This window comes from Hyperolius riggenbachi, chromosome 4, assembly GCF_040937935.1.
Source record: "Hyperolius riggenbachi isolate aHypRig1 chromosome 4, aHypRig1.pri, whole genome shotgun sequence".
NCBI lineage: Eukaryota > Metazoa > Chordata > Amphibia > Anura > Hyperoliidae > Hyperolius > Hyperolius riggenbachi.
In genome coordinates, this window is record NC_090649.1 from 43,870,288 (window position 1) to 43,885,378 (window position 15,091).

General features: G+C 48.5%; 1 protein-coding gene across 1 annotated transcript in view; it reads right to left on the reverse strand.

Moving 5' to 3' along the window:
* Positions 1 to 15,091, reverse strand: part of LOC137504634 (uncharacterized) — a 155,201-nt gene that overhangs the window by 75,094 nt on the left and 65,016 nt on the right. The gene's annotated exons all lie outside the window — the stretch shown is intronic.

Sequence of the window (15,091 nt, forward strand, 5' to 3'; positions counted from 1 at the left end):
CGGCCCGAACCCGAACATCTAGATGTTCGCCCAACACTATCAGCCAGCCTCCTTGTAATCAGCTGCTGAGTGTCTGCTAGTTAAAAATCATCTGTTAGCAGTGCAGCCCGACACTTACAGCAGGGAAATGATGGCTAGAGATGTCCCGAACGGTTTGCTGGCGAACGGTTCCAGGCAAAACTTCGGATGGTTCGTGTTCGCCTGCGAAGGCGAACTTTCTCGGAAGTTCGTTTCGCCCCATAATGCTCTATGAGGGTCAGCTTTGACCCTCTACATCACAGTCAGCAGGCACATTGTAGCCAATCCGGCTACACTTAGCCCTGGAGCCCCCCCCCCCATTCTTATATTAGGCAGGCTCCGGCGGCTATTACACTCACTCGTGTGCCTGCAATTAGACAGACTAGGGAGAGCTTCTGCAGATTTTTTCTCCTAGGGAAAGATTAGTTAGGCTCTTGGCTTGTTAGCTTGCTCCTAGCTGAATCTTATTGCTTTAATAGCACCCCTCATTCAACAGCTCTTTTCAGAGCTAATCCTGTTCTTGTGATATTTTTTTTTTCTGTGTGTCAAACTGACACTTGTGTTGCATAGGCAGCATTGCTAATTCATACTGTGTGTGTGCCACTGCCAGTAGCCCAGCCCAGTAGCACATTCAGTGACTACCTGTGTGTGTGACAGGGAGCTGCACATTGTACTACCCAGTACTGCATATACCTACTAGTACCTGTTGTGTTTAGTTAACCCACCTCATCACTGCATATACCTACCTTTGTGTTGAGTGAACCCACCTCACTGCATCTACCTAGCTGTTGTGTTGAGTGAACCCACCTCACTGCATCTAACTACCTTTAGTGTTCAGTGAACCCACCTCACTGCATATAGCTAGCTGTTGTGTTGAGTGAACCCACCTCACTGCATCTAACTACCTTTTGTGTTGAGTGAACCCACCTCCTGCATCTAACTACCTTTGTGTTCAGAGAAACCACCTCACTGCATCTAACTACCTTTAGTGTTCAGTGAACCCACCTCACTGCATCTAACTGCCTTTAGTGTTCAGTGAACCCACCTCACTGCATATAGCTAGCTGTTGTGTTGAGTGAACCCACCTCACTGCATATAACACCTTTTGTGTTGAGTGAACTCACCTCACTGCATCTAACTACCTTTTGTGTTCAGTGAACCCACCTCACTGCATATACCTAGCTGTTGTGTTGAGTGAACCCACCTCACTGCATCTAACTACCTTTTGTGTTCAGTGAACCCACCTCACTGCATATACCTAGCTGTTGTGTTCAGTAAACCCACCTCACTGCATATAGCAAGCTGTTGTGTTGAGTGAACCCACCTCACTGCATCTAACTACCTTTTGTGTTGAGTGAACTGAACCCACCTCATTGCATCTAACTACCTTTAGTGTTCAGTGAACCCACCTCACTACATATAGCTAGCTGTTGTGTTGAGTGAACCCACCTCACTGCATCTAACTACCTTTTGTGTTGAGTGAACCCACCTTACTGCATCTAACTACCTTTTGTATTTAGTGAACCCACTTCACTGCATATACCTAGCTGTTGTGTTAAGTGAACCCACCTCACTGCATCTAACTACCTTTAGTGTTCAGTGAACCCACCTCACTGCATCTAACTACCTATTGTGTTCAGCGAACCCACCTCACTGCATCTAACTTCCTTTAGTGTTCAGTGAACCCACCTCACTGCATCTAACTACTTTTGTGTTCAGTGAACCCACCTCACTGCATATAACTAGCTGTTGTGTTGAGTGAACCCACTTCACTGCATCTAACTACCTTTGTGTTGAGTGAACTCACCTCACTGCATATACCTAGCATCCCCAGAGATGGACAAAATGGACAAACCAGGTAGAGGAAGAGGTAGAGGCAGACCCAGAGGAAGGCTAGTGTTGGGCGAACACCTGGATGTTTGGGTTCGCGAATGTTCGCCGAACATGGCCGCGATGTTCGGGTGTTCGCGCCGAACTCCGAACATAATGGAAGTCAATGGTGACCCGAACTTTCGTGCTTTGTAAAGCTTCCTTACATGCTACATACCCCAAATTTGCAGGGTATGTGCACCTTGGGAGTGGGTACAAGAGGAAAAAAATATTTGAAAAAGAGCATATAGTTTTTGAGAAAATTGATTGTAAAGTTTCAAAGGAAAAAATGTCTTTTAAATGCGGAAAATGTCATTTTTCTTTGCACAGGTAACATGCTTTTTGTCGCCATGCAGTCATAAATGTAATACAGATAAGAGGTTCCAGGAAAGGGGACCGGTAACACTAACCCAGCAGCAGCACACGTGATGGAACAGGAGGAGGGCGGCGCAGAAGGAGAAGGCCACGCTTTGAGACACAACAACCCAGGCCTTGCATGAGGACAAGAAGCGTGCGGATAGCAATGCATTTGTCGCCATGCAGTCATAAATGTAATACAGATAAGAGGTTCCGTAAAAAGGGACCGGCAACGCTAACCCAGCAGCAGCACACGTGATGGAACAGGAGGAGGCACAGGAGGAGAAGGCCACGCTTTGAGGCGCAACCCAGGCCTTGCATGAGGACAAGAAGCATGCGGATAGCAATGCATTTTGTTGCAGTACAGTTGCAGTACAGAAATGCTATATAGTGGTGGGTGAGCGGTGTACTACTATTCCCAGCAGCGACACAGAGCACAATGCTATACAGTGGTGGGTGAGCGGTGTACTACTATTCCCAGCAGCGACACAGAGCACAATGCTATACAGTGGCGGGTGAGCGGTGTACTACTGTTCCCAGCAGCGACACAGAGCACAATGCTATACAGTGGTGGGTGAGTGGTGTACTACTATTCCCAGCAGCGACACAGAGCACAATGCTATACAGTGGTGGGTGAGCGGTGTACTACTGTTCCCAGCAGTGACACAGAGCACAATGCTATACAGTGGTGGGTGAGCGGTGTACTACTATTCCCAGCAGCGACACAGAGCACAATGCTATACAGTGGCGGGTGAGCGGTGTACTACTGTTCCCAGCAGAGACACAGAGTGGCAGTAAACACAATGCTATACAGTGGTGGGTGAGCGGTGTACACAGAGTGGCAGTAAACACAATGCTATATAGTGTGGGTGAGCAGTGTACTACTGTTCCCAGCAGCAACACAATGATTGGGGGGACCCTGGCTAGCCTGACTGGAGAGAGAACTACCCTGTCTGCCTACCCAAAGCTAAACCCACAGACAAATGGCGGAGAAATGACGTGGATCGGATATTAATTTACCCGAACCACGTGACCCATTCGGCCAATCAGAGCGCGTTCGGGTCCGAACCACGTGATCCGTTCGGCCAATCACAGCGCTAGCCGAACGTTCGGGGAACGTTCGGCCATGCGCACTTAGTTTGGCCATATGGCCGAACGGTTTGGCCGAACACCATCAGGTGTTCGGTCGAACTCGAACATCACCCGAACAGGGTGATGTTCTGCAGAACCCGAACAGTGGGGAACACTGTTCGCCCAACACTAAGGAAGGCCACCTGGCACCGGCAGGTCTGTGCGAGGTCGTGTTGATGTGTTTTCATGTGGCCCTGGCCCAAAGTACAGTGCTCAGAAGAAGGCACGTACCATCACTTCCCAAGATCAGGATGTGCTTGACTATTTAACATAGAACACCTCATCTCCCGCAGCCACCAGCGCTACTACAAGCACCACATCTGCTGCATTTGACATTTCGCAGGAGTTATTTGGTGTGGAAATCACTGATTCACAGCCAATAATGATAGATTAAGATGAAGGCGCTAAGCAAGTTACAACACCTCATACGTCTGAGTTAGGTGGCGATAGTATGGACGTAACGTGTGAGGAGGGGGATGATGAAGCACCTGATGTTGGTGCAGTTGTGGAGGTGTCTGAGTAGTGTTGGCCGAACACCTGGATGTTCGGGTTCGGGTCTGTTCTGCCGAACATGGGCCAGATGTTCGGCATGTTCGGCCCGAACCCCAAACTCAATGGAAGTCAATGGGATCCCGAACATGCCGCTTTTGGGGGCCCTATGGGGTCGCAGGCATAAGGGGGGAGCATGCCCCGATCGCGGGGGGGGGGGGGGGGGGTCGGAAATTCCCCCCACCCCCTCCGCTAGCGCTCCCCCCTCTGCCCGCTTCCCCATAAAAAAAGTTTGCGGAAAGTTAATACCTGGTGGCTGGCTGGCTAGCTGGCAGTGGTAAGATGAGTGAGGAGGAGTCCGACTAGGAGACGCGTTGAGGCCGGGCAGCGGGCGGTTCAGCGGTAGTACCCGTGTGGTACTTCCGCCCTTTCTCTGACCTCACGTCCTCTACGTGATGACGCATACGAGGGTACGCGTGACGCGTACCCTCGTATGCGTCATCACGTAGAGGACGTGAGGTCAGAGAAAGGGCGGAAGTACCACAAGGGTACTACCGCTGAACCGCCCGCTGCCCGGCCTCAACGCGTCTCCTAGTCACTGCCAGCCAGCCAGCCACCAGGTACTATTAACTTTCCGCAAACTTTTTTTATGGGGAAGCGGGCAGAGGGGGGAGCGCTAGCGGAGGGGGTGGGGGGAATTTTCGACCACCCCCTCCCCCCCGCGATCGGGGCATGCTCCCCCCTTATGCCTGCGACCCCATAGGGGGGCCCGTATTCGGGCGAACAGGGCCCTGTTCGGCCGAACAGGGGCCCTGTTCGGGGGGCATTGAGTAGTTCGGGCAAACCCGAACTAAAAGGCCGAACACCATCAGGTGTTCGGTCGAACTCGAACAGCACCCGAACAGGGTGATGTTCTGCAGAACCCGAACAGTGGCGAACACTGTTCGCCCAACACTATGTCTGAGGAAAGCGAAGCTGGGCAGGAGGATTATGATGACGATTATACGGATGCCACCTATGTTCCCAATAGAGGAGATGACCAGGGGGACAGTTCAGAGGGGGAGCCAGAGAGGAGTAGGAGGAAACGAGTCCATGAAAGAAGCAAAGGGAGTTCGTCCTCAGAAACATCCTCTTCGCTGTCGTCCTCCTCCTCCTCCTTGGCTGAGTGGCAGTTCAACTCTAGTGGTGCTGCCATCTCCTTCTCTCCAGCTACACAGCCCCATCTCCCCAGAGCCTACGCTGCATGCCAGGTACGACGGTGTCACGCCATTTTAGACATGTCTTGCCTCAAAGCGGAGAGTCACACTGGAACAGATCTCCTGGCTGCTCTTAACAAAGAGGTGGAGCAATGGCTGACCCCGCACCAGCTGAAGATCGGCAACGTGGTGTGTGACAACAGCAGCAATCTCCTTTCTGCTTTGAATTTGGGAAAGCTGACACATGTACCGTGCATGGCACATGTGCTGAATCTGGTCGTGCAAAGATTTGTGTCAAAGTACCCAGGCTTAGAGGATGTCCTGAAGCAGGCCAGGAAGTTGTGTGGGCATTTCAGGCGTTCTTACACGGCCATGGCACGCTTTGCGGACATTCAGCAGAGAAACAACTTGCCGGTGAGACGCCTGATTTGCGATAGCCTGACTCGCTGGAATTCCACCCTGCTCATGTTCGCTCGCCTGCTAGACCAGGAGAAAGCCGTCACCCAGTACCTGTACAATTACAGTAGAAGGACACAATCCGGGAAGATGGGGATGTTCTGGCCACAGAACTGGACACTGATGCGAAATGCATGCAGGATCATGCAGCCGTTTGAGGAGCTGACCAACCTGGTGAGCTGCGCTGAAGGCACCATCAGCGACTTAATCCCCTACGCTTACTTCCTGGAGCGTGCCGTGCGTAGAGTGGTGGGTCAAGTTGTGGAGGAGCATGAAGAACAGTTACGGCAGGAGGAATCGTGGGAGCAATTTTCATCCGAACCAGATGCTTCCTCGACACCTGCGGCAGCACAGAGTGGGGAGGAGGAGGAAGAAGAGGAGTCGTGTGGGGAAGGAGAGGAGTCAGACTCGGATGATGATGAGGAAGGTGTTTCTGTGGAGGAGGAAGAGGCGGCGGCAGAAGAACAACCGCAGCAGCTGTCACAGGGGGCTTGTGCTGCTCCACGTTCCCGTGGTATTGTTCGTGGCTGGGGGGAGGAAGAGGACTTGCGTGACGTCACTCAGGAAGAGCAAGAGGAGATGGAGAGTACGTCTGGATCAAACTTTGTGCAGATGTCTTCTTTCATGTTGTCCAGCCTATTGAGGGACCACCGTATCAAAAAACTCAAGGGGAATGACCTGTACTGGGTGGCCACGCTACTAGACCCTCGGTACAGGCACAAAGTGACGGACCCGTTACAAACTCAACAGAAGGCGGAAAGGATGCAGCACTTGCAGAACAAGCTGTCAATGATGCTTTACAATGCGTTCAAGGGTGATGTGACAGCACAACGCAATAAAGGTACCACTGGCAGTAATCCTCCTCCTCCCAAGTCCACGCAGGCAAGGACAGGACGCTCCCGTGATCTCAGGGTGATGTCGGACATGCGGACATTCTTTAGTCCAACGCCTCGCCGTAGCCCTTCCAGATCCACCCTCCATCAACGCCTGGACTGGCAGGTAGCCGACCACCTGGCCTTAACTGTGGATGTAGACACTGCGAGCAGTGACAATGAACCCTTGGTCTACTGGGTACGCAGGCTTGACCTGTGGCCAGAGCTGTCCCAATTTTCCATCCAACTTCTCACTTGCCCTGCCGCAAGCGTCCTGTCAGAAAGGACCTTCAGTGCAGCTGGATGCATTGTCACTGAGAAGAGAAGTCGTCTAAGCCACGAAAGTGTTCAGTACCTCACCTTTATCAAAATGAATGAGGCATGGATCCCGGAGGGCTACTGCCCGACCGAAGACTAAGTCAGTCCCCACACACAGCATCTCTGCCTGCAGGCCACTTGACTGCCTTCTCCGCCACCACCAACAGGGTCCAGGACTCTAGGCGGATTTCTGAATTTTTAAGGCCGCTGCTAGCAGCGGCCACTATACTAATTTTTCTGGTGAGTGTACATGCCTGCCTAATTTTTCTGGCTGCACTGCGGGTGGCTGCAACAACAAAAGAAAAGGCATGTACATGTGCCCAATTCCCCTTCCTGATCATTACCTTGCCGCGGTGAAGGGGCTTGCGTATCAAGGGGCTTGCGTATCACAATGAAGCAATGACCGCCGGCTATATGAGTGTCTCGGGTGGGGGTGGCACACCAAGGATAATAAGGTTGTTGCTTCATTGTGGTCAGACAAAATTTGATCAGCTGGACAGTCACTGTTGTTCTATCATTGAGCTACCACAGTCCGGCGACCGTACGGCCTGGAAATCCACCACGGCCTGCACTCTGGCCATGTTGCGCACTAGTCTAGCACGGCCGTCACTACGCAATCAGCTGTTTGTGGTGCATTACACAGTGAGTTTGGTGTGTCAGTGTGAAGCAGTACTCTCATTACACTCCCTGATTGATGTATACACATGCAAGATGTTTGAAAGCACTTTAGGCCTGCAATTTAGCATTCAATGTGATTTCGGGCCTTAACCTCTTGACGACCAGCTAACGCCGATTGGCGTAAACTGGTCATCTGCGGGTTTCCATGGAGGCCTTTCCATGTCCGTTCACGGAGGATGTCTCCGTGAACAGCCGGAGAGCCGCCGATCGCGGCTCGCCGGCAAAATGTAAACATGCGGGGAAGAAAACCCCGCTGTTTACATCATACGGCGCTGCTGCGCAGCAGCGCCGTAAGGCAGATCGGCGATCCCCGGCCTCTGATTGGCCGGGGATCACCGTCATTTGATAGGCTGAAGCCTATCCTACAATGCGCAGGACGGATATCCGTCCTGCGCAGCTCAGAGAGGGAGGTAAAGGGAGGGAGGGGGATGGAGCGCCACAAACGCTGCGGAGAGGGGCTTTGAAGAGCCCCCCCCCGCAAAGCGCAGAGAGCCGGCAGCGATCAGACCCCCCCAGCAGGACATCCCCATAGTGGGGAAAAAAGGGGGTAAGTCTGATCGCCTTGGCTAAAACCTGATCTGTGCTGCGGGCTGGAGAGCCTACGCAGCACAGATCAGACTGAAATCCACTGGTCGGCAAATGGTTAAAATGCTGCTTTGCGTCAAATCCAGATTTTTCCCCGGGACTTTTGGCGTGTATCCTACTCCGCCATGCCCCCCTCCAGGTGTTAGACCCCTTGAAACATCTTTTCCATCACTTTTGTGCCCAGCATAAGTGTTTCTAATTTTCAAAGTTTGCCTCCCCATTGAAGTCTATTGTGGTTCGCAAACTTTTGCGCGAACCAAACCTTCCGTGGAAGTTTGCGAACGGGGTTCGCGAACTGAAAATCGGAGGTTCGCGACATCTCTAATGACGGCAGCTCGGTCCTGTAAGAGGGCATAATTAGTGTTAGGAGCTACTTTTCAGTGCTGCTCGGATACCCCTTTTCAAAATCCGGATTGGATTCGGATCCGGATACCCTGATATCCGATCCAGATTGGATATCCGAGTTCAAACTCTTCCAATCCGAATCAGATATCTGACCTCAGTATCCGGGGTATCCGGCCGGATTCGGATATCCGGATAGAAAAACTAGAAGTGGCCTTTAAATTGCTTTTAAAACGTTTTTTTTAGGGTAAATGTGGCATGTAGCATCATTATTTTTTAAAGGGAAACACTAATTGATGATGTGGGGACTTAAAATCCCCCCCCCCCCCAAAAAAAATGGCTGTCAATTAACATCAGGACTAGGTTCCAGACAGCGGTTGTGCAGCCCACATTGTGTTCAAAGTCCAACCGCACAACTGGGACATGGTAGTTTTCAGCCCAGACACCTCCCAAAAAATTATGCAGCAATTGTGTTTTGGGTTAAATATAGGTGGTATCAGTACAACAGCAGTGGCCTGTGGCATCCTGGTGGTGGGAGCAACAAAGGCAGCAGGAGCAGGGCAATGCAGCAGCAGCAGGTGTAACGTCTGCCAGGAGCATGCTGGATGTGGCACTTGGCAGTGGCACATGGCATGTGGCACGTGGCACTTTGCACATGGAACTTTGCACGTGGCACTTTGCACGTGGCATGTGGCACTTTGCACATGGCACTTTGCACATGGCACTTTGCACGTGGCACTTTGCATGTGCCACATGCCACGTGCAAAGTGCCAAGTGCCACGTGCCAAGTACCAAGTGCAAAGTGCCACGTGCAAAGTGCCATGTGCAAAATGTCAGTCAGACAGCAGAGGAGAAGACACTAGTGCACACTAACTGTCACACTGGCACTGCTCACAGCACAGCAGTTCTGTAGTAAGCTAACACTAGTACTACTAATCTAACAAGTAATCTTATTCCCTAACCTAACCTATACTGTAGCTAAGGCTAGCTGGCCTGGTCTGTGCACAGCACACACACAGACACATAGCAGCTGCAGCAGGCCTGCAGCACACACTCTGACTGTCACTCACTGAATGAAATCAAGCTAGCTGCTACCTAATTAACAATATAACGATAGTGTAGTGATGGTGAAGGGGTTAATCACTGAACAGCTTTAGGTTTATCACTGTATACAGCACTTGCTAGGCCAGCAGCACTGGAGCAAGGACTAGATTTCTCATCATGGCAGCACTCCTTATCATTCAGGGGGGGGGGGGGGGTTGGTCAGGGTTCCCTTCTGTGTTTGTGTGCCAGGGCTTAGGCTGGGAGCCCTCTGATTGGCTCAATGAGGTCAGGTGGGGCTGGCCAGGGTTCCCTTCTGTGATTGGTTGCTAGGGCTTCTGCTGGGAGCCCCTGGGAGCCCTCTGATTGGCTCAATGACGTCAGGGACGTCATCTCCTTAGTTACAGTATCTCAACAGTCGGATTTCTGCGGATATCCGGATTGCCTGCCAACTATCTGCATCATTTTGCCATAGTGCCCCTTTAAAGCACATTAATCGCTGCATCTTCATGAGGCCAATCATAAAATTGTTTGGAGTAGATGAGCCAATATTTTTCTCGGCAACTGCAGTAGTTCTTTTCGGGCATATGCCCTTCATCAGGCCTTAGTATTAAAAATATATTTATTTCTAAAAACCAAAGAGACCTAGGCAGGGATTAAAATACAGTATTCAATAAATATATAACCACCACGACCTATTCCTATAATCATCTGGACAAGTGCTTAGAGAATATACATAAAGATATAGCACCAATAGATATAAAGATATAGTACCAAGATTGTAAAAAATGATAGACAATCGGCAACAAGGTCTACCAGAGTGACAAAGGCCAAAAAAGAGTGGAGGAATGTAGAGAACATTTACTCAAGCCAGTGGAAAATTATGCGTGCAACTAAAACCACACCAGGGTAGGCAGGGAGAGTGGCTGACATACTGACATAAGTACAAATCTCCGTGAAAAAGTAGCAGAACATCTGAACGAACCAGATGCAATCCAGTACCTGATATGATGAAAGAATGAAAGAGAAAATGTGCTGTAAATAAAGTGCCCTGCACCATAGCCACAATGTATAATAAATAGCCAGAGGCTTACGTGAATTTCAGGTGCCATGGAAAATTGGATGCAGGAACAGTGCAGATAGTAGAATACTGGTAAATTTGCCAATAGTCTACTATTTAAAGTGTTAATTTTAGTTAGTAAAATATCAGTAACCAGCCGACCCGCGGCGTAGCATACGCCGAATAAGGGGGTAGCGGGCAGGAAGGGCGTATTTGGCACATCGGCGGGGAGGGGGGGTCGGACCGCCCCTCCCTCACCTGGGTCCCCGATCTGCTCTCCCCCTGTAGCTGAAGTTCAGCAGCAGCCGCTGCTATTATTAAGAAGCAGCGGGCGGGGATGACTCACCTCTTCAGTGTTCCAGCGTGCGTTTCACTGTCGTCACTTCCTGCAATGCTGCCCACTGTATTGTAAGTGGACGGAATTAAAGGAAGTGACATTCAAGTGTGCAATAGCCAATCGAATAACATTGGTTCTTAGTTTACCTGTGCAGAAAGTAAGAGAGTGGGGTTTAGTTTGGCAGAAGGGGGCCCCATCCAAAGTTTTGCAGGGGGGGCCCAGTGATTTCTAGTTATGCCGCTGCATAGCAGTGTTTTGAGAAGCAGGATTTAACACCCTAAAAAATGACTACCATATAGGATTTCAAATAATTTATTAACCACTTAAGCCCTCAGTCGTTTTCACTTCATGCATCCGAGCAATGTTCACTTCCCATTCATTAGCCTATAACTTTATGACTACTTATCACAATGAACTGATCTATATCTTGTTTTTTCCACCACCAACTAGGCTTTCTTTGGGGGGTACATTTTGCTAAGAGCTGCCTTACTGTAAATGCATTTTAACAGTAAGAATAAGAAAAAAAAACTTAAAAAATTCATTATTTCTCAGTTTTTGGCCATTATAGTTTTAAAATAATACATGCCTCCATAATTAAAACCCAAGTATTGTATTTGCCCATTTGTCACGGTTATTTCACCATTTAAATTATGTCCCTATCACAATGTATGGCGACAATATTTTATTTGGAAATAAAAGAGCATTTTTTCAGTTTTGCATCCATCACTATTTGCAAGCTTATAAAAAAAAAAAAAATAATCTTTACATAGATATTTAAACAGTTTAGACCATTAGGTAAATATTTGTGTGTTTTCTTTGTTTTTATTGTAATGTTTTTTTTTTTTTTTTTTTATTAAACATTTGATGTGGGTATTTTTGGGAGGGTGGGATGTAAATAGTGTTTGATTTAGTGAAATATTTGTGTATTGTGATTTTTTTTTTACTTTTAGTTGTAGTTTTACTTTTTGGCCACAATATGGCAACCTTGAGTTTGTTTACATGACATCACTCTAAGCGTACAATGTACGCTTAGAGGGACATAGGCATCAGAAAAAGCGAAGCTTCCGAGAGAAGCTGTCACTTTTTCTGCGGGGGAGAAGAATCAGTGATCGGGCACCATAGCCCGATTCATTGATTCCTGGGCTAACGAATGTGCGGCCGGGAGTGCGCGTGCACTCCCGCGGCCGCGGGAGCGCTTGGGAGCGCGCATGTCCTCCTTGACATTTTTATACGTCAAGGAGGGCAAAGTGGTTAAAAGGTAAAAAGCAGTGCAACCCACCCCCACAGGGGAAAAAAAAATAAAAAGATAAAATTACAAAGCTTGAAAGAAGGAGGAAAAAACTTGTGTGCCCAAGCCTAAGGTCACAGTACCAATAAGACCTACCAGACACCAATATGCAAAAAAAAAAAAAAAAACTGGCACCACAAAATTAAAAAATTAAAAGATAGCTCTTTATTAGATTGCCATTAAAATTACAGAAATGCCAATAAAATTATGCAATGGTGGCAACAGCCCGCTGTTTCGATAGCTCTTTTTCAAGTCACTTAGCCTAAATACATGCTTATATAGTTGCAAATGATCACATCAACCAATCAATTTGAACTTAAAATGTTACAAATATTAAAATACAAAAGCTCAGACATAATTTAACCCATATGCGGGTACAGGTGATTGATAGTGTGCCCACACATTGGAAAGGACAACTGAGTAGACAGGGGGAGCTTTTACAGCGAGAAGCCTGGTGGATTAGAAAACGTAGGCTACTTTCACAGTGGGACGCTGCGTTTTGATGCGAAGTTAAAGATGCAACGCAAACTAAAAACGCAACGTCCTAAAAATGTCACAACGCAACTCTATGCCCTCTGCCCTGTTATTGTCACATACAGTAGGGCATACAGGCAATGAAAAGTATGCTTCCAGGTCATTACTGAGCATGTGCAAATAGTCCAAAGCAGCTAATAACGTGTATAACGCACAGCATGCAGCACTTTCTAATAATGCTACACGTTACACACAAAATGCAACGTGTGCACGGTGAATGTTGCACAGACTTAGTATTGCTGTGCGTTAGTCCGTGTTAAAACTTTTTCTTACGTGCAACTTTAAAGTCGCACTGTGAAAGAGGCCTCAATGTTATGGGTGTGGGAGGTCTAAATCGCGACTATGATTTGAGCTTTTGTATTTGAATATTTGTAACATGATTCTTGTTGTAGGTTGTTCAGTGTGGGAATTACCTTTCCTATTCATGGTCAATGGAATCCACATGGAGGGGTGCTCTATGGGGAACTAGCTATAATATTTCTTTTTTTGTTTTATTTTTGTATTTTATTTTTTATTTTTTTTGTTTATGTTTATGCAGGTTGCAATGGTGGCTGGGGGCTTGCACCTCACATACAGAGATCTGTGATGTGACGCTGAGTCTCCTGCTGATCCGTGCGCCGGCGTAGTTACTGCACTTCTATTGGTGCACGGTCAGCCTTTTTCTCATTGGTTGATGTTTAGTCATGTGATGCGCTTCCGCCCCCACCTGACGTCCCGGCCAGCATTCTCCGCTCTCTTATGTGGAAGCACAGGTCTGCAAAGCTTTTCATTATATTTGACTCACATAAGGTATGTTTGTTGGTTTTACTGCAGTTCTCCATCAGGTCCACTTCTCTTGTGATGTGATATGATTGGCCATTTTAAGTTTAAATTGATTGGTTGATGTGATCATTTGCAACTGCGCTGCGTAATATGTTGGCGCTTTATAAATACAATAAATAAATAAATAAACTATATAAGCATGTAAAATTGCTGATTTCATTTAGTCTGAGTGGCTTGAAAAAGAGCTATCGAAACAGCAGGCTGTCCGTGCCTAGGCCCGGGCGGGGCCTAGGCACGGAAGTGAGAGAGTGACCATACCTTGGCAGGCGTGGGCAGACGGAACGGCGTCCTAACCGGGCAGAGGTGGCCGCAGCGCGCACGGACACAACTCTTAGCACGGCAGGGGATACACGACAGCAGCCGGGGCCCAGCATAACGGAGGAGAGCCCGTCCCAAAAACTCTATGCTACTAGTTTCGCCTTCAGATTGTAAGTGCAACTGATTTTTTATACTTTTAATAAACTGTACGGTTTTACACTATGTGGAGTCTTTTCCTTTGAGGAACTCTATTGCTATGCATGGTGGCAAGCTCAAGGCTACTGATTTGTGAGCAAGTGGACTACCCAGAGGCGGTGAGGGACGGCCCTAAGTGTCCCAATGTGCAACTTGGCCTAGCATACGCCCTACCATCTGGTGAGTCCGGAACCATGCGGTGTGGTGGTGGTGATCCCTTATTGACAAGATTATCAAATATCTACATGTTTTGAGACCCATACCCACTATACTGAACTGTACCTTCTTCACAAACAGATTGAGCTCAATATATCTTCTCCCACTGTCAAGGCAAGGGTTATAATCATATATCGATCGCCCGGCTCACGCCTATGCCAATCGAATTGGTCCACCACTCGCCTACTGACATGTACAGTATGTGGGCCCTCCACTGGCGCACACCGCAAGGCCTTCACACTCACACCAGATATTGTATGGCCATACGTTCCTGCTCTATAAGCACCTTGCTATGATTCCCGGTCACCTATAGTATACTTGCTTGTCATTTCTATTGCATTTGCGACCTTAGTCGCTTATAGATGGCTTGCAGCAATTCCAGTATCCTATAGAATTCAAAAGTGGGGTGCTGTGTCAGTGCTATATCCATATAACCAGCTCTTCACCCGAGGTAAGATCAACTGTCATCAATGACCGACTGCGCATCATATCACAGTAGTATGTTATTGCCTCACCACTTGCTCCATGTGGTAGAAAGGTCCTCCCCTCGGATACCGCCAATTCGCCTTCACCAAGTCTGTGCAAGGGAATTTTTGAGGGCAACAGTCTATTCACTGCCCGACGCTTCCGCGTCACCTCACTGTACATGTCCGTCACTGTATCCTCTCCGGGGGAAGCCATGGGTGCAAACAGTCGTTCCGGCTTCAGTGAGCGCTCACTTCGTTTGGACCACCCCGCCCGCTGACGCGTTTCGTCCTGCCCACGGGGCTTTCTCAAAGCATAGATGGGTCATGACAGAATTACCATGCTGCTTACTACAGGAGGATCCAGGTGGCTTGGGAAGATGGTGAGGGATTGGACAGCTTGAAGGGGGCTGTAGGAGGACCCAGGTAAGTATAATTTTCTTTTTTTTTAATTTTGCCAGTGTCAGGTACACTTAAACAACAAACTGGCATGTGTAGAGCTGGAGACCAATGCTATGGTAACCTTTCTCTATAGGGTCTGGATACCAAGAGAGAACCAATGTGG